The 21338-nt window shown below is 41.1% G+C and overlaps 1 long non-coding RNA gene across 1 annotated transcript in view; it reads left to right on the top strand.

Annotated features, from left to right (window-relative positions):
* Positions 1-21338, top strand: part of LOC138756293 (uncharacterized) — a 61441-nt gene that overhangs the window by 13907 nt on the left and 26196 nt on the right. Inside the window, exon 2 of the long non-coding RNA XR_011352957.1 lies at positions 12812-12949. This is a non-coding gene — a long non-coding RNA (uncharacterized lncRNA). The remainder of the gene's footprint in view (positions 1-12811; positions 12950-21338) is intronic.

The following is a 21338-nucleotide window of genomic DNA, read 5'->3' as shown; positions in this document are numbered from 1 at the left end:
CGGCCCCGTCACCGTGAGTCGCGGGTTGGCCTGCGGCAGGGAGGGGGAGTGGGCAACGGTCCTGGCGAGGTTAGGCCCGAGGCCTCCGGTTCCGGGCACTGGGAAGCGGCCTTGGCTTCCCCTGACACCGGCCAGGCCGCGCTGCAGTGGGGGGGCGGGCAGGGGGACACGACAGTGCGGGGGCATCGGCTCTCGCTGCAGGGCGGCATCTCAGGGGATCAGCGGCCCTGTCACCGTGAGTCGCGTGTCGGCCTGCGGCAGAGAGGGGGAGTGGGCAACGGTCCTGGCGAGGTCAAACCCGAGGCCTCCGGTTCCGGGCGCTGGGAAGAGCCCTTGGCTTCCCCTGACACCTGCCAGGCCCCAAAACCAGAGTCCACGGTGAGACCCTGCAACGTAAACAGAGGAGGTGGGGGTGATTAGCTGACTGACGCCAATGCATTCTGGGATTTGTAGTATTACTGTGCATGCGCTATACTGGCGCGGCGGCCAGCGGGCCACCTCTAATACATTTTTGAAATGATCTTGCGGGCCAAATATAATTATATCGCGAACCAAATTTGGCCCGCGGGCCAGAGTTTGACATGTGTGATTTAGAGGTTTAAGATTATATTTGTAAATTTGAAATTTAATTAATCAATGAATGATATATTATAAATTCAGGTCGGCTTTTTTCTTTTTTTTCCTACTTTTTGGGGAGGGAGGGGGAGGGTATGGGGGGACAAAATATAAAATTATGTATTATTTTTGCATCATTTTATTACTCTGTATGATTATGGATAAGCATATTTGATAATGATGCAAATGAAAAAAAAAGATACACCACAGTAGAAGGCCCTTCTAACTCATGAAAGACATGCCACCCTATTACAATGAATTAACCTACCAACTCTGGACATTTTGGAGGGTTGTAGGAAACTGGAGCACCAGAAGAAAGCCCATGTAGGCCATCTGGAGAATGCACATACTTACAGGCAGCAACAGTTTCAAACCTGGGTCATGGGCACTGTAATAGAGTTGTGCGAACCGTTAACACTAACTGGGTTGCCCTTTATGGAGAAAGGACTTGAAATGAAAATAGACTCTTCACAGTTTCTTCAACAACTGATAGTAAAGCACACATCACAGAAACATTATTTAAATCAGGCCTTGTTCTAAGTCACAAATGTGCCTAAAAGATGGCTGTGGAAAAAGATATGAAAGGTAATAAATATGTACAGAGTAAACAAAACACAGTTTCCTCCATTTCAATAGAATGTGTGTTTGAATGAGGATAAATTATATATAATTGATAAGCAAAGCTGAAAATCAATTTGCAAGAGATAGATAAAACCTCAGGTATCCAGCACCTATGGCGATTGGTAGATGTAGGATAAGTGAATTTGCTGGTTGCTTGAGATGGTGTGTCGTGTGGATTGACAAACTGACCGCTAGGGGGTGCCCATTTTAAGCTTTTTTATTTTTTAACTAATTATTTTCTGCAATTTTTTGGCCAGTTGCTTGAGGCTGCTGGTTGCTTGAATAATGGGAATTTTACTGTAGTTGGGAATCTGGCAATGGTCTTTTTAACACTGCACCAGGTTAAATATCTACAGCCACAGACAAACCGATAGTGCAGACATAGAGATGAGTTCATTCAGCATATTGAAATGTAGTTCACACATGAAGTAGTGTAAAATACATGAAGGAATTTGGCTCACCTCTAAATTCTCAATTAAAGGACCAAATGTGTTCATTTCACCAGTGCTCCTTGCTGATTTTCATATACAGTATGAATATTAGACAGTGCCACATCTTGAGATTAGAGGAGAACGGATCCATACCATTTAGTTCCATCTCAAACTCAGGTCCAGTACAGTGTACATCCTCAGAAAGTTCAAATTGAAGCCAAGTCTTTTGTCAATAAGAAGAATTATATGTTAAAAAAAAAGGAAAAGAAATAGACTCCTGAGGCTTATTTTGCAGCTTAATAAGTGTTGGGCACTACCAGTTGCCCCATTAATTACAGAGACTGAGGGGAATGATAGGCTTTATTACACACAAGACTGCTGGCCTAGGTCCAAGCTACGGAAGTGAAGGGAAGGAAGAGGTGGCTTGACCTTTATGGCCTAGGTCACAGGTGAGGAGTCCAGGGAGGAGTCTAGGAGAGGATGTCTTCAGGAGGGCGGGCCAGTACATATAATACCATATCATTACATTCACCCCCTCTTTTTAAATAGAGACTATTGGGAACAATAACGAGGAAGGGGAGAGAGGAAAAGGGAAAAAAAAGGAAATAATGGGTAAAGGCAGACTCTCTCCTATCTAGATCTTCAGTCGCACCGGCGACTTCCTTCTTCTGCCGAACTGACGAGGGGCCAGCGTGTCCGTGCATTGCTCCTCAGGGGAGGAGGCCATCGCGGGAGAGGCCGGGGTGAGAACAGTTTGGGTCGGGGTGCTGGTGGGGGACTCCTAGGGGAATGGGTGGTCCAATGTCTCGTGGGGGGTTGACTCCTGGGGTGAGGAGCCAGGTGGCTTTGACTCCAGGATTGCGCTCCTGTATAGTGTAATCAGATCCGTAGGCTGGTTGGTGGCAGTCAGGGCTGTTTCGGTGTCTCTGGCCCTCACCAGGTCTCGGATCAGTACAGTGTCCTCGTGGCCATCAGGGTACCTCACAAACATGTATTGGGGATTGGCGTGAATGAGGTGCACCGCTTCCACCAGTGGATCCGTCTTATGGCCCCTGACATGCTTCCGTAGCAGGTCCGGCCCTGAGGTTGCCAATCAAGGAGGGATGGATGAACCATTCGCTGATCTCCTAGGGAAAGCAAAGAGGCATTCATGCAAAGTAGTGTTAGTAGCGGTACACAGCAGTAATCGGATGGCGTGGTGCTTCGGGCAGAATGTCCTTCCAGCGGGACACTGGCATGTTTCTGGACCTGAGGGCCAGGAGCACTGCCTTCCAGATGGTGGCACTCTCCCTTTCCACCTGGCCATTACCCCTGGGCTTATAGCTAGTGGTCCTGCTGGTGGCTATGCCTCTGGCTAGAAAGTACTGTCACAGTTCCTCACTCTTGAATGAGGACCCCCGGTCGCTATGAATATAGTCTGGGTACCCGAACAGGGTGAAGATGCTGCGCAGCACCTTGATAATCGTCGTCAAGGTCATATCTGGGCAGGGGAACCTGGAGAACTCGTCCACCACCGTCAAGAAGTAGGCATTCCTATTTGAGGTTGGAAGAGGGCCCTTGAAATCGACACTGAGTCATTCGAAGGGGTGTGCAGCCTTAATGAGGTGTGCCTTTTCTGGCCGATAGAACTGCGGCTTACATTCCGCTCAGATCTGACAGCGTCTGGTCGTGGACTGGACGTCCTCTACAGAGTACGGGAGGTTCTGAGTCTCGACAAAGTGGTACAGCCTCGTGACTCTGGGGTGGCACAGATTGTCATGTAGTGGCTGGAGACGGTCGAGATACATGGCACATGTCCCCTGGGATAAGGCAGCTGGGGGATCGTTGAGTTTACCCGACTGATACAAGATATCATAATTATAGGTGAATAACTTGATCTTCCACCAAAGAATCTTGTCATTTTTGATTTTACCCCGCTGTTTTGTATTGAACATGAAGGCCACTGCCCTCTGGTCTCTCAGCAGGGTAAACCTTTTACCAGCCAGGTAATGTCGCCAGTGGCGCACCGCCTCAACAATCGCTTGTGCCTCCTTCTCGACGGAGGAGTTCTGTACTTCGGGACCACGCAGGGTGCGGGAAAAAAACGCTACCGGCCTGCCTGCCTGGTTAAGTGTGGCGGCCAGTGCAAAGTCAGAGGCATCGCTCTCCACCTGGAATGGGATGGATTCATCCACGGCATGCATCGTGGCCTTTGCGATGTCTCCTCTGATCTGATGAAAAGCAGTCTGGGCTTCTGCCGATAATGGGAAGGTTGTGGACTTAATCGGGGGTGGGCTTTATCAACGTAATTGGGCACCCATTGTGCGTAATAGGAAAACAGCCTCAGGCACCTCTTCAGTGCCTTTAGGGTGTTTGGGACAGGGAGCTCCATGAGGGGTTGCATGCGGTCAAGGTCCAGGGCAATGACACCATGTGCCACGACGCATCCAAGAAGGGCCAGGCAATCTGTATTAAACGTGCACTTGTCCTTGTTGTACGTCAAGTTGAGGGACTTGGCCGTACGTAAGAACTTAGTGAGATTAGCATCGTGGGCCTGCTGGTTGTGGCCGTAGATAGAGACATTCTCGATTTATGGGAACGTTGCTGTCAGCTTGTGCTCCTCCACCATCCGATCCATAACCCTCTGAAAATCAGAGACACTGTTAGTCACACCGAAAGGCGCCCTCAGGAAGTGAAATAGTTTGCTGTTGGCCTCGAATCCTGTGTAGATTCGGTCACTCGGGCGGAGGGGGAGTTGATGGTAAGCCGACTTGAGGATAATGGTCGAAAAATCTCAGTATTGCGTGACCTTATTGACCAAGTCAGCTATTGGGGTAGAGGATACGCATCCAAGTGGGTGAAGCAGTTGATGGTTTGACTATAGTCAATCACCATCAGGGCTTGCCTGCCCCTCTGACCACGAGGATCTGCGCCCTCCAGGGGCTGGAGCTATGGGCTATGATCCCCTCAGCCAAGAGTCGCTGAACCTCAGCCTGGATGAACTCCGTATCTTCAGCGCTATAGTGCCTACTCTTGGTGGCGATTGATTTACAGTCCGGGGTGAGGCTAACTCACCAGGCTGCTGTTTTCTGGACGCAAGCAGGTAACAGGAGTAAACTTCATTAACCTTGGGCTTGTATAGCACCCATAGTTCAGCTATCACCTTGATGTAGGTCGCACTGCTTCAGATGGCCTGGAAAGCCCTCTGACCAACTCTTGCCTGTAGGACTCTTGCTTCTTCTCGTTTGAATCTACCATTTCAGCGACGGCCTCGAGGAGGTTATTGAAGCAGTTCACCCACTGTTCAAAGAGTTTGGATGCACCTGGGACTTGGGGATCTTCCTCCAGCCGATCAGGGCACAGCAACTTCTCCATTTCCGGAGACTTTAAAAAATTGTGTATAATAAATTGTTGGGCACTACCAGTTGCCCCATTAATTACATAGACAAAGACTGAGGGGAATGATAGGCTTTATTGCACACAAGACTGCTGGCTCAGGTCCAAGCTGAGGAAGTGAAGGGAAGGAAGAGGTGGCTCTACCTTTATGGCCTGGGTCACAGGGGAGGAGTCCAGGGAGGAGTCTAGGAGAGGATGCCATCAGGAGGGCGGGCCAGTACATACAATACCATATCATTACAGTAAGATCATTCACTTTCTCACCTAATATTCCTTTCTTCTGCTCTGATTAATATTGAAAATTTTTTTAATTCATTCGGGAATAAACTTAATGAGTGACCATCCACCATCTCCTGAGGTTAAGAATTCCAAAGATTTATAATCTTCAACTCAGCCCTCAATGACCAACCCATAATCCTGAGACTTTAATCCCTCATCCTAGACTTCCCAAATGGATCGATCATACATCCTCTTTTATTCCATCATTCCACCATCTCTCAGAATATTGTGTGTCTCAGTGAGACTGCATTTCATTCTTCCAAGCACCAGGGCAGAGAGGAAATGCTTTTCAACTGTCATCACGGGGCTACTTTCAAAACAAATCTAGCGAACCAACATTTACTGACGGAGCCATGTACAGTATATTCTTTTTTTTGGGAGGTGGAAATAACAAATCTACATACATTGCTCAAAATTATCTGTTTTAAGAAATTCTTGTCAAATCCCTATACACCCTCAGTAGAGCTTCCTTATTTCTATGACAAAAAGAAGGCAAATGGTTCACTATGAAATTTGGGTTCCAGACAACATGGACATAACTTTCTGACAAGATCTGTTTGTCAAAAGAGTCAATGGCACAGTTTTGATATCTGCATTTCGCACAACTATGAGCAAATGGCCATGAGATGTGTGAAATTGATAACTGAGGAACAACCCAATCAGGAAAATGGAACACAGAAAACTTAAAAAAATACAGTAAAACCCTTGGTATCTGGCACCTATGGGGATTAGTAGATGGTCGAATGAGTGTATTTTCTGGTGGCTTGAGATTGCGGGTTGCATGATTAGTGAACTAACAGTGAGGTACGGCAATCTTATACCTGTATTTTTTTAACCACTTTATTTTTCTAGATGTTTTTGCTTGTTGCTTGAGTCTGCCAGTTGCTTGAATCCCGGATAACAGGGGTTTTACTGTGGTAACATTTGAAAAAAAATGTTTTGATAATGAATGTGAGGCATTGTAAAGTTTTCAAATGACTTTACGTTATCATAGCAATGAAGTATGACTTATAGAGTCTGAGAAAACAGATGTAATAAAAAGGTTTGGTTTCTGTAATTTAAGTTAAATTTCTTTAGATGGATTCACGTTAATTGCCTTTCTACACAGGATGAAGTAAGTGCCCCTGTGTCATGAAAAAGTGCCCAAACTATTATAAACAGAAGCAATCCCTGTGCTTAATGGATTCTGAAAATGATAATTAGGGATTTGTTTTGCTTTCATTGGCTGAGAAGCCTGTGCATCAGCTGGATGTCAGAACAATAGCTTCCAGCCCTGCTCAAATAAAACATTGATATGAAAGGTCACCCTACAAGTTTGTTTTCCCTTTTTAAAATTGCACTGTAAGTAGCCTTTACTGACACCCATTTTACTTTTATATAGAAGTCACCCTTTAAGACAAGGCTAACACAAATGCAATTTGAGCTTTTACAGTTGGTGCACATAGAATATTTTGACCCCCAAGGTCTGTTCAACAGATTTCCCACATACCGTTCTTTGAGACTGCTACAGTATGAAGAGCTGCTTTGATATAATACCGTGAACGGATATAGTGCACTTTTATTATGCCTAGGTAAATAAACACAAGCATTTTCATTTCTATGTAAACATTTTAGGCTTTCTGATGCTCTGCTTATGCTATTATGTTAAGTCAACTTTCCAATGAGGGAGTGTCTCTTCTGTAGGGTTTTAAGTTAGAGTTCAAAAGCTGTAGGAGCGAACTCTGCAACATTCATCAATTCAAGGCCATCCAAAACAAACAGCATGAAAACTTTGGTTCTGAAACAAAATGGACTCTCTTATCCTTACTTTGGAAATTGTATAACACAGGTATACCCCGCTTTACGATTACTCAAATTACGAAAATTTGTTCTTATGAAGAAAACCCCACTTGCTTTTATGAAAGGGTTTTCGCTTTTTTTATGAAAAACGTGAGGCATTGTAGAGGCTGCGCACGTACCTCGAGCAGCTCCTTCCACAGGAACCACACCCAGCGTCAAGGCTTTGAACTGTGTCGGTGAGCATCTGTGTTCTATCTCAATTCATATTGTGCATCCGTTAGCCAGATGTATCCCAAGGTATTGGAAAAGCCTAAGAGAGCTTGTAAAGGTGTTATGCTTACCTTAAAAGTGGACATAATTAAGCATTAGGATCATAATGAATGAAATAAAGACATTGTGTGTGTGTTGAACCTGCCAGCGACCAGCATTCATACTATTTACACGCAGAGTGAAAAAATCTTGAGAGCTGCCGAAGTTATTATTGGTTTTGCTTGCAACAAAGTGCTTTTAGTCAGCATCCAGTAATGGAGAAAATGGAAAGTCTATTGCTTGAGTGGATTGATGTGTGTACAATGCATATTGTTCCATTAAGCTATCTTATATTTAAGGAGAAATCAGTCACTCGTTATCATAAGCTGAAACAGAAAGCATTGGACAATGGTGATGAAAGTGTTGCAAAAGTGCAAGTCATGATTGGTTTGATGGATTTTTGAGACAAGGGCAGCTTCATAACTTAAAGCTTACTGGAGAGAGTGCCTTGGCTGATACTAAAGCTGCTGAAAAGTTCCCAGAAGAACTGAAGAAAATAATCACAGAAGGTGCTTATTCTTATAAGCAAGTGTTTCACTGTGACGAAACTGCAATTTATTGAAAAAAAAATTCCCGAGCAAGACAGTCATTTCAATGGAAGGAAAGCAGAATTAGGGACACAAGGCATCGAAGGACAGGTTTACCCTGATGCCTATTATTAACGCCACTGGTGATGTTGTTCTTAGGCCTCTAATGGTATACCATTCAGAAAATTCAAGCGCACTTAAAAGTGTTGATAAGAATTCACTTCCTGTTGTGTTTTGTTCACATCCAAGCAGTTGGAACACCCAAGTGATTTTCTCTGAGTACATGAGTGGATACATTAGTCCTTTTATTGAAAAGTACTGTAAAGGAAATTGCATCGATGATAGTGTCTTGCGATTGTTGATAATTGTGCTGTTCATCCACATGGCATTACCGAGTATGGTGGTAACATTCATGTTGAGTTCTTACCGCCGAATATGTGGTCGTTGCTGCAACCATGTGACCAAGGCCTAATAAAGTGTGAGGCGTTTTATTTATGAGCCATGGACAGAGAGAGCAACTCCGAAGCCTCTTTGCAAGAGATCTGGAAAGACTGGAAGGTAAAATTGGCCATCGGCAAACTTGGAGATGCTCTCAATAGGCCAACAGTTTCTATGAGAAATGGCATTTGAAGGAAGCTATGTCCCGAAATAATGAACGATTTTCAGGGCTTCGATCCAACAACAATAAAAACGGAAATAGTTAACCTGGCTAAGGAGGCTGAGTTTGTGGAAGCTGATGTTGAAGAGGTTTTGGCATCCCATGACCAGATGAAGACCTAATGCAATTGCAAGAGGAAAGGATACAAATCAAAACACAATAGTGAACTACCCGGAAGTGAAGTTGTCCATGAATTGAACGTGAAGCACTCGTGCATGATTTTCAACACGGTTGACAATGCTGAAATGATTGCAGAAAAGTATGACTGTAATTGTGAAAGGGCATGTAGGTTTGAGTGCCTACAAAGAACTGTATGATAGAAAAACACGTAAGGATAAGCAGTCAAGCATACTGTCATATTTCAAGCTTTCCATACCAGCCACATCAGCCACAGCAGACAATGAACCTTGACATTTTACACTGAGGCAGGCAGACATAGAAGAAGGTGCAGACATTAGGGACCTGATGGATTCAGACAATGATGAGATATCAGTAGATGACCCTTTTCCTCTTTTTCCTACATCCAAGTCTCCTATACCTCCCACCACCCCAACCTCTGAGGACTCAGCCTAACTATACTGTACATGCATTATTTCTACTTTATAGGCTGTGTACAAGGGCATAATCTTGTATCCAAAACTCTTGGGACCAGACATTTGGAATTCAGAATTTTCTGGATAATAGAATAGCAGTAAAGGTGGTACATTAAGTAATTATGCTGATTTCAGGTTCGCGCAAACAAAGACATACTCCAACTAGAAGGGTCTCTGGGAAGGCGTTAGACTGGAGTGGGTGGGTGGGTTGAGTTCCCGCTAGATGGGGGTTGGGGGGAGGGTTGGTAAATGAAGTGAGATAAAGAGAGACCATAAAATTCATCAGCATTGCAAATTTGCTCTGGACTAAGGTTTTCATCAGATACCATCTCAACAAATTCATCGATGTACCATAATCAACAAAAGTTTTTTCACCACAGATTTTCAGATATTTAACACCATCATGTTCCTTAAATTTCTGCAGCCAACCTTCTGAATATTCAAGGCTCAGTTCTTCATGGAATTTTCTAGCTTGTTTCATGACAATCAAACCAGTCAGTGGTATACATTCACTTTGTTGTCGAACCCGTACAATCAGCACATAGTCAAACTGAACATAAAGATAAATTCAGATTTACTACATCATTTAGGAAGCTGGAGAAACAAAACTTACCTTTTATTTAACTTAGTATGTTTAGTCGCATAATGATGCTGACACATTACGTTAGTTCATATTTTGCCTCTGATTTTCATTTGTACTCAGCATCTGATGCCTCTCATGTCAGTGTGTCAGTGTCCAACCATAGCCGGCCAACAATAATGGTTTATAATTGCTCTGATACCACTTTCCCATAGTCACAATGTCCTGTTCGCCACTGACTGCACCAAGATCAGCAGGGACGAAGTCCAAGTGTGAATGCAGAAAATGAATTTTCAATTACATGTTCCACTTCATGGTTTTGAAGCATAAAAATATGACAGGAAATCATAAAAATAAGCTATATCTAAAAAATAGTATGTGACAGGAAATTTTTGATGTGGTTTTTGTGATCAACAGCCCAAAATCCATAAAATACACCCAGACGTGTTCAGGAAGCAAAATCTTCATTGTCCATTGTTGTAGATTCATAAAACACAATTTTTTCTCTATTTAAATTACACAATAGGATGAAAAAAAAGAGAAACCAAGCATTGCTTGTATCATCTTTATCTTCAGCTTGCTAAGGAATTTAGAAAACAAAAGCTACATAATATGATTCATTCTAAAATTTGAACCTTAACTCTTGGCTGACATTTCAGGATTAATTTAAGTTGTTGACTTTCATTTAAGATATTTAACTGCTCCCTTGTTTGGATCGAACAAATGGCATTATCTTGAAGAAGAATAAGGATGTTGTCTCTGATTTTATATGAATTGGTCAGCCAGTGTCTTGAAGAGTAATTATCTGGTTACACCTACATATGTGCAAATTGATTTCCACATTTTCCTAAATGTGTGGCTTACAAGTGTGACTGAGTGCTACTGGTACCATGTAATCCAGTACTACCTGTCACATGGTTGGGTGGTTGGCGACTAAACCGGCTCCCCCACCAGGCTTGCCTGGTACTAGGGGTGGCTAGTCACCCTGCAGAATGAAAAATGAGACTTGTCAAAAGGCGGACAAAACCTCTTGTATGCTTCATGGCCATCTAGCAAACACATACCGTGAAGTGCAGAAAGGACATCCCTTGTATCAAAGCTTGGCCTGGCCATTCACAGCAATAGAACTTCCCCCAGCCATCTTGGACCTCACCATCTGGGAGGGGATGTCCAGAGGGTGGGCTTGGACCTGTGCAACTTCTACTCACCTAAATCCATTCATGCACACGCTGCTCCTTCCCTCATATCAAACCCCACAAACTGACTGAAAGGAACCATCATCATCCTATGGGATGGATAGCCAGTAGAAGTATTATTATCATTATTCTAGAGCCCTGAGGTTACTATGTGAATGCATAACTGTTTTTATTTGTGTTCTGTGTGTTAGTTGATTGACCTTGTAAATCTAACATTTTGGGTTTTCATCTATTAGAAATTGTTAACTGTCAGTAATAAGATAAACTCTTAAGGTTCACAACCTTCTGATATAATTGAACTGCTCTAATAATTTATTTGGTCCATATGTGATTTTTCACTTCTCACTCCTCTTCCCTCACCATGTGTAGTTCCAAACTTTCTCCTGCTAGAATACTGTTTAAGCCAACAAGCCACCCATTTCAGAAGACCACCACACCTTCAAGACAAACTCTGCTCACTCTTGAAGTCTGTCAATGTTAGGTTTGGGGAATGCATGACTCAACAATTGGGACAAATCTTTTAATTTTATTCCACTTTTTAAGGACCAACATCAACTCTTCATGATTAGGACATCGGCTCTATAAAAGTAAGTTGATGGCCAAATGTAATCTTGAGAAACACTTCACAACTCATTTTCAAACAAAATAGTCTAAAGAGCCGAAGTAAAGAATAAGAATTGTTCAGCTTAAAATGGAGGTTTATGTATTTGATCATCCAATTTTGAACTGGTACATTGGAAATATGATTCTTTCATTTTATTTCACATAAACAGAAATTAGCTTCTTTCAGAAAACATTGTAGAATGTGTAATTATTAACTACTGATCTTAAAGCCAATTAGGGAGGCACGTGAATACAATAGTAGAGTATATCAACGTTATGCTGTTGTGGCGCAAGCAATACAATTTGGACATTTTTGTCAAGTGCTTGACAGGCAGTTTCTAACTATCTGGACTTCAACTCAAATGGAAATATCTTCTAACTTATCAATACAAATGAAAGAACCCAAGAGGAGAGATCAATATTGTGTTAGTACAGACCTATCACCAATGTATATAGTTACAGTATCTAGAGTGTAATGACTGTGCTTACAGCGATTGGCTGAGAGCTTAGCCACGCCTACTGTCTGGGCCTTAAAGGGTTGTGTCCCTAGCCAGGTCGGATCATTCCGGACTGGTCGACCACCTGTGAAGAGCTCCTGTCTTTTACTAATAAAAGCCTTGGTTTGGATCAACAAGTCTTTGGTTCTTTCGACGAGCTCTACAATTTTATTAGCAAAAAGAATTTTTTTTAAAATACAGGAGCTCTTCACAGGTGGCCGACCATTCCGGAATGATCCTATGAGATAGAGCTTTTCAACTAAAAATAGCATTTTAGGTGTTTCAGTGATGCTGTTTGAACTGATATAGAGGAAACAAGACTTCAGCGTTTTAAGCTTTATATTGCAAAATTGGCGCTTCTTTCAGAGGCATGTAATCAGAAAACAAAAGTGGATTCAAGTTTTCTTGGATCAGATTTTAACATATAAAAATTAAAGTAGTTATTTGCTTCTGAAAGATATGTTTGGAATTTTCCTTTAAAACATCACTGTTAACTAACGAATAATTCTTACATAGCTGCATGCATGATGGCACACAAGTTATAGTATAATTTGTTATGTTTATGTGCATGCAAAGATATAGGTTATGTAGTGATTGTCACATAGTTGTTTGTGGGAATTTGCTTCATTCCTTCCTTTCCTGAATTACAACAGTGATTTACTTCATTGGGATGTCCTTGCTTTGTGAAATATGTCTTTTCACCATGTTAAGTCCTTTCATTGCCTTTTCTGTATCTATGAATTTTAAGGAAATTACTTCAGAATAAAAAGACAAAGAAAGAAGATATGTTTTTGAAGTGTACGCTACAAGGTGCATAGCAGAGTGAATGGAAGGGTTTATTGAAGGATGGACGGAGGTCAAGAGATGCTTGATTTTATGGCCCATGGTAATGTATTAATAATAACCTTTCATAATTTTAGTATTTCCCCAATTTTTTTGTTACAATATTAAGAATCTGCTTAGCACAAGCCCAAAATTATATTTACTGCAAAAGATAATGAATTTATTTCAACAGCATTTTACAAACTGTATGATTTTTAAAATTAATATTCAGGTATTCAATTTTTTGATGCATCACGCAGAAATTTCCATTGACCAGGACTTTCCCCGGTGTCACGGTTGTTCCATTGCCATTACCTAGGTGGTTTTAGCAGAATTCCATTACCCTGGGTGGATGGATCTACAATTTTAGTGCAAAACCACTCCCCAGAAATTCTTGCCCATCTGGAATAATTAATCTCATTATTTTTTTAAAGACTTTTTGCAAAAGAATTACTCTCTTCTCCTAAAGAGCTGCTTCTGTCAATAAATGTTCAAGATGTTGATTACTGAACGAAGACTACTTCATTTTTAAAAGTGCAAGTGGAGATTCATTTAAAATAGGGGAGTGGTGGAATCACACTAGTCTTGAATTGTAAAGAGTGCAATAATGCAGATGGTCTTTGCTGCAAACATCAATTGTTTTACATAGCTTAATATATAATTCTATGTGATATTATTTATATGCAAGGAACCAAACTGGCACAATGAACTGCTGGTTATTTCAAGACTGAGCAACTATAGCATCATTTTATCTTCCACCCATGTCTGTTGATGTGTTTTGGAAGTGTGATTAATTAGATGTTTTTGCTTAGAGAAGAAGCCTGAACATATCACGTTCTGACCCAAGTGCATGACAGGTCAGTGCAAGACCTTTGACTCTGCATTGTGAGACACTGTCATTTTATGCACTCTTTCAGGGACACAACTCAATAATGCTGAGCCCATGATGTGTGAGAAGCTTTCAAAGCTCTCAGCCTTTTCTCATTTCACACATTTTCTCAGTTTAGCTTTAATAACAATTATAGCAATATGGTAGATTCTTCTGATGAGTAATTTCACATTTTCATAAATAATGAGTATGGATTTGTTAATTTGCTCATTGTTAAAAAAAATATGTATATAAATGTCAAATTGAAAGCAGCATTTTAAATAGATAAAACATTTAATCAGGGGTATATTCGGGTGTATTTGGGTGTGTTTGGGGTGGGAGATGAATGCCAGAGATGATGTTATGTGGACTGTGCTTGAGCACAGAAAACAAATGGGTAAATTAATTGGTTTTCATATGTGTTCAAAGGCAAAAGTGATTCCTTCTTTTGGGGAATTCCTAAAGAAGGGGGCATATTAACGTGAAAGATACTTTTAGATGCTGTCAATAAGCAATTTTTAATGTAGATCTCGAAATCTCACCCACAATGCACAAAAATTGTTGAGTTAAATTAAAAATTTAAAATTAAGATTGTTAAAATTTTGTGAGGCAGTGGAACTGAAGGGTATGGAACCAAAGCACATGGGTGGAATTGTTACAGATTAGTCATGATCTAACCAAATGATTGATTAGGCTTAATGTCACAGAGAGGAGATAAATAGCTCTCCTTGGGGGCAAGTGCAATTTGAACAAGACCTTCTTCACTCAATTCTGATGGTGTCCATGTGAAAAGACCAAGATTGATTGTAATAAGTTTGTGTTGCCAACACAAGGTGCAATCTCAATGCCAGGCAGAGAAACCACAGTGAATTAGAAGTCCTGGCAAATTTCAATTGTGCTGATTCTGAAATACCAGATAGGCAACGAGATGCTCATTTTCTTGAAGCAGAAATGATGTTAGGTCAACTTCGGAACATCTGGTATTTCCACAATATCGAATTAGAGGATTCCAGTCTTATTGACAAGTTCACTGTTTATAGTCATATTGTATGAGTGTCAGATGATACACGGATTAGGTTCCATATCTCAACCGAGCCTCAAAATCTGGAGATTTATAATTTTAAACCTAATCACAAACGGTTGCTATCAATCCTTTATGAACTACTTTAAAGATCTAGTAATAGTTCCCCGGACAGAATTAAAAACTATGGGAACAATATTTTCAACAGTTATTTTCTGAAACTAAATGGGCCTCTATTTTGAAGAGAGTGTATTCATCCTCTCTTTGTTCTAGACACTCATTAATACAGTTTAAAGAAGTACACCAGGGCCACTATTCTAAAGTTCAATTGGTTAGATTTTATTCAAATCTTTCTTCTAAACATTGTATCATATGTTCTGGTTACGTCCCTTTCTTTCCAATTTTTGGGAAGGGTTATTTTGTACCTTGTCTTTAATTCTTAATATTACTATGACTCCGAATTCTTTTCTTGCTCTCTTTGGAATAAGTAGTCCAACAGGTCTGATATTGGCTGCTTCATAATCCCATGTAGTTTCCTTTGCTCCTCTTATTCCTAGAAGGGCCATATTGATGAGATGGAAGGATGGTGTCCCTCCCACTCATACTCAATAGTTGTAAGATACAATGGCATGTCTGACTTTGGAAAAAAATTAGATGTTCCACTACTGAAATTAATCTTAATTTTGTTTCCTTATGGGGTTCATTTCTCATTTATTTTCAAACTTTGTAAGGTTAGTTTACTTTTGATTTTTTTGACCACATTGATTACCTTATGCTTTTTTAATTAGGTAGTAGACTGTTTATGTTTAGCCAGTAGCATCTGAGCCTCTGAAGGGAGGGGTTTGATAATTAGTACAGTGTTTTTAGTTTTTTGTTCCTTTTCAATATAACATAGATCTTAACACCATTTTTATTACTATATAAAATTTGTTAATACTTTATTATCATGTACCTATGTAACATTTACTTATTACATAGGTAAGTGTGAAGTGCTTCATTTTGGGAAGAATAATCAAAACATATACAGTGAAGGGGGAGGGCATTGAGGAATGCAGAGGAACAGAGAGATCTTGGAATAACGGTTCATCGTTCTTTGGAAGTGGATTCCCATGTAGATAGGGTGGTGAAGAAGGCTTTTGGTATGCTGGCCTTCATAAATCACAGCATAGAGAATAGGAGCTGAGAGGTGATGTTGAGACCGTTCAAGGCATTGGTGAAGTCAAGTTTGGAATAATGTGTGCAGTTCTGGTCTCCAAATTATAGGAAGGATATCAATAAGGTAGAGAGAGTGCAGAGAAGATTTACTAAAATGTTGCCTGGATTGCAGTATCAAGAATACGGAGAAAGATTGACTAGACTGGGTCTTTATTCATCGGAGCATAGAAGGTTGAGGGGGGATTTGATAGAGGTATTTAAAATTATGAGGGGAATAGATAGAGTAGATGTGAACAGGCTCTTCCCCATCAGGGTAAGAGAGAACTGGAATGAGGGGTCATGTTAAGGTTTAGGGGGCAAAACTTTAGAAGTAACATAAGAAGAAGCTCCTTCACTCAGAGAGTGGTGGCTGAGTGGAATGACCTTCCAGAAGAGGTGGTTGCGGCAGTGTTAATTTTGTCATTTGAGGGGAGGTTGGATGAGTACATGGATGTGAGGGGGTTGGAAGATTATGGGCAGGGAGCAGATGGGTGGTACTAGTGGAGTTCACTTAAATCGGTGCAGACTAGAAGGGCTGGTATGGCCTGTTTCCATACTGTAATTGTTATATGGTTATAGACCAATAAAATATTAAAAAGAAAAGATGATACACTAATGTATCATGTATGTTATCATATTATTAAAAACAAATAAGCAAAGAATTTGGAAAACAAAAACCTATTTTCTCATAGAATGGTTGAGCTTGTGAAATATGCTGTAACTTGAATTGAAATTCTTTGATACATTTAGGGGGTACCAGGATATTGATGAAGCAAAATTATGTAAGAGGGATGAAGAAATATGGAGAATCAACATTGGACATAAATCTAATGGGATGAACTTTATAGTGCAGATCAATGTATGTACTGTAAATTCTATGACAACAATATCAGTAGTACTCCACAGTAAGCATTTACTGCTTATCAGCAAATTTAACAAACTGTTTACACCAAACCAGTCCTCTCCATGTAACCCTTAGTGTTAAGTGCAGAAAGAACCCCATAGTTATTTATTTTGTTTGAAAAAGAAATATCAAAAATGCTATCACCAAGCATCAACATTTTGCATGACTTATTCAATTTTTGGATTCATTCTTGGGATGTGGACTTTGCTGGTAAGTCTACATTGATTGCAACTCTTCAGCTGGGATAAGAAGCTGGCTGTGATTGATTGCTGAGTGATTTCAGTGTACGTGCTTTTCTTGGTATTAGTCTCACTGGCTCTGGAACATTGGGACAGCAAAGATGCATACATCAGGATGCTTTTTATTAACTATGGTTTGGCATTCAGCAGCATTGTCCCCTCAAAACTGATCAGCAATACTCCACTGTGTATTTCCTCACTGCCAGACCACAATCTGGGAGGATTGTTAAGAACATCTCCTCCACAATCTCCATCAGCACTGGAGCACCACAGGGCTGCATTCTTAGCCCCCTGCTCAACTCGCTATACACCTATGAATGTGTGGCTAGGTATGACACACCATCTATAAATTTGCTGATGTTACCACAATAGTGGGTTGCATAAAAAGGGGCAACAGTCAAAATACAGGAGGGAGATTGAAAATGTGGCTGAATTGTGCACCAACAACAACCTTGCACTCAATGTCACCAAAACCAAAGAAGTGATTCTTGATTCAGGAAGGGAAAACTAGAGGTGTACAATTCAGTGATCATTAGGAGATCATAGGTAGAGAAATTGAGCAATTTAGTTCTTGGGAGTCACTATCTTAGAAGATCTTTCCTGGACTCAAAACACAAACAGCATTGTGAAAAAAATCACGTCAGCGCTTCTACTTCCTCAGGAGTTTGCGGAAGTTTGGTATGACATCTGAAAGCCTGGCAAATTTCCACAGATGCATGATAGAAAGTGTGCTCACCGGCTGCATCACAGTCTGGACACCAATACCCCTGAACCCCTAAGCATTAAGCCTTGCAAAAGGTAGTGGACCCAGCCCACAACATCACAGGCAAAACTCTCTCCACCATTGAGAACAAAGAACGTTGCCGGTGGAGAGCAGGAGCAATCATCAAAGATCCACAACACCCAGCACATGCTCTGGTCTCAATGCTACCATCAGGAAAGAGGTATAAGGATCATGCCATCAGGTTCAGGAATAGTTGCTACCCTTCCACCATCAGACTTCTCAACAAAAACAATCAAGGTCTCATTTTGCACTTTGATTTTTTTTCTTCTCCCTGTATTGCACAGTCAGTTTGTTTACTTTCCTTCATTTGTTTACATGTGTATGTTAAGTACAATTTTTTTTGCACTATTAATGATAATTCTGCTGTGTCTGCAGGAAAAAGAATCTCATGGTTGTATGTGATGTCATGTATGTACTCTGATAATAAATCTGAAATCTGGTCTGATATACCTAAAGACAGAGTAGGCCATTCGGGGGCTGTAGTGCAAATCTGTGTATGATGTAAAGAGAAAAATTGCATAGCAGAATCAGAATTTATTGTCATGAACACGTCATGAAATTTCTTGCTTTACGGCAGCTTCACAGTTATACAAACCACCATACAAAAATAAATTAAAATAGTGCATGAAAAGTCAAAATAAGGGGAGAGTCTTTGATTCATTGATCATTCAGAATCTGATGGTAGAGGGGAAGAAGTTGTCCTTGTGCAGCTGAGTGCTCATCTTCAGGCTCCTGTACCTTTTTTGGCCTGGGTGGTGGGTGTCCTTGAGGATAAAGGCTGCTTTCTTAAGACACTGGCTCTTGTCGATCTCCTCAATGGAGTGAAGTCTTGTGCCCGTGATGTTGCAGGCTTGAGTTAACAACCGTCCAGTGTTTTTTCTTGTCCTGAGCATTGGCACCTCCGTATTAGACAGTGATGTAACCAACCAGAATGCTCTCCACTGTTCAGCTGAAGAAGTTTTCAAGAGTCTCTGGTGACATACCGAATCTCCTCAAATACCTCAAATGGGATGAGCCTCTTTGTGATTGCATTGTCATGGAGGTTCCAGGACAGATCTTTGGAGACATTGACCCCCACATATTTGAAGTTCTTGACATTCTCCACTACTGAGCACTCGATGAGGACTGGTTTGTGTTCTCCTGACTTCCTCTTGAAGTCCACAATAATTTCCTTGGTTTTTCTTACATTGAGTGTAAGGTTATTGGTGTGACACCACTTAACAAGCTGATCGATTTCCCTCCTGTACACTTCCTCATTGCGTGTGTGATTCTGCTGACAACCATGGTGTCATCTGCAAATTTGTAGATAGCTTTGGAATTGTGCCTGGTCACACAGTGATGAGTATATAGTGAGTTGAACAGTGGGCTAAGCATGTATCTTTGAGGTGCACCTGTGTTGATAGTCATTGAGGAGGAGATGTTGCTTCCAATTCACACTGACTGTGTTTTTCCATTGAGGAAGTCAAGGATCCAGTTGCAAGGAGGGTGCAGAGTGAAACTTGTTGACCAGCACTGAGGGAATAAAGGGGTTGAAGGCTGAACTGTAGTCTTTGAAGAGGAGCTGTATGAGTTGTTATTTTCGAGGTGATCCAGAACTGAATGGACACCATCTGAATATTGTGCCTGGTTTGGAGCGATTGTGATGATAAGCAAATTGCAGTGGGTCCAGTTCTTTGCTAAGGTGCATGTTAATTCTGGCCATAACCAACCTCTCAAAGCATTTCATCACAGTAGATGTTAATGCAGTACTACTACTTGCTGAACAAGTGTGCTCAAAACATTTGCAAAATTTTAGATTATCTGGCTTACCTGCTTTTAATACCAATGGTCTTTTCAGTCTTGCTCAAGGTAAGTATGCAAACAACTGTTTCTTATCATTCGTTTGAATGGAACAATGTTATTATGATTTACAAAAGGATATTTCTTCACGCAGTACTGACTCTGATATTAGACAAAGGGCTGGAATGAATGTTACAAGTTTTGCAGTCCCCCAAAGCCTTCTAGAAGGAACAATGTATGAAAAATATATATTTAAACAGGATATATTTTAAAGCAGCCCTCTGTGAAGAAGACACAAAGATCAGAATTGGGGTTAAGGGAATTGGAGATGAGGCTGTTGCACATGGACATTCCTCTTCCCAATAATTTATTTGGGATATTAAATGTTGAACTTTTTGCAGGTTATAAAAATATTGAGGGATTGTCATGTGGAAAAGTTGACTAATTATATATTAATATCTGAACACTCAGTTCTCGCCATTTGTGTACGCATGGGTCCGACAAAGTCTCTCATGAAGTTGAAGTTGTCATTTCCAAGCAGTGTTTGCATTTCAGAAACTCAAGCTGGAAAGAAAAGCACAGCTGAGCATGACAGAGGGGCAAGGTTGGGCTGTTTGAAGTGGGAGGTCTAAGACTGGCCTGCAGGGGGATGCCCTCCAGGACATCTCATTAACCATATCATCAAAGCCTATTGTGGCAAATCATAACATTATCACTGACATCACCACACAAATACAGGGTTCCTTACACAGTCTATAAACATGCCTGTACTAACCAATTCATTGCAGCCTGACACCCATGCAAGGGCCTGCTGCCCTTTGCCAGGAGGCATGAATGGTTCTAGTCATTCATCAAAGTTTCCTGGAGTGCATTTCACACAGCATTAGATTTAATTAAAAGCGGCATTGACTGCATTGTAATCCTCTGGAGGATCCTCAGGAGAAATCACTCAGAACACTTTCCGTTGGCTATCTATTCTTTTTATTGCCTATAGTGAATCGATTGTGCAAGTCCGACCAGGCATTTTATTAACTCTTACTCACCCAAAATTAATAACAAAACATTTTGGATTCTGATCTGATTTAGCTCAAATCCAATCACTGTTGCTTTCCTCACCATATCTGAAGCTCTCCTATCCAAAAACTGCTGTTTATCCCTTAAAGTATCTTGGAATATTTTACCATATTAACCATACTGCACAAATAAATTATACTTAATTTCTATTTTTTTAAACGTAGACATAGGGCACAGTAACAGGCCCTTTCGGCCCATGAGTCCGTGCTGCCCAATTAACATCCAAATAACTACAAACCCTGGTATGTTTTTGAACTATAGGAGGAAACCAGATAACCCAGAGGAGAATGTACAAACTCCATACAGACAACGCAGGATTTGAACTCTGGCCCTGATCGCTGGCGCTGGAAGAGTGTTGCATTAACCGCCTCACTAACTGTGCCCCCTGAAACCATGATGTTGCTGAATATATTTGTACCATCCTTAGCAATTTCTTCCCGAAGTGCATTAGCCTATAGCAAAGTCCTGCAAAACTTTCCTCTTACTCAGGTCTTATATTTTCAATAATTAGATTCCCTAGATTGAGCAGCAAATCTTTGAGCTCACAGTGGCCATGGATCTGGTCAATTGCTTGTTTGTCTTCCCGCCCA

This window comes from Narcine bancroftii, chromosome 3 (genome assembly GCF_036971445.1).
Source record: "Narcine bancroftii isolate sNarBan1 chromosome 3, sNarBan1.hap1, whole genome shotgun sequence".
Classification (NCBI taxonomy): Eukaryota; Metazoa; Chordata; class Chondrichthyes; order Torpediniformes; family Narcinidae; genus Narcine; species Narcine bancroftii.
The sequence above is the reverse complement of the archived record's forward strand: the minus strand, read 5'-3'. Positions and strand labels throughout refer to the sequence as shown.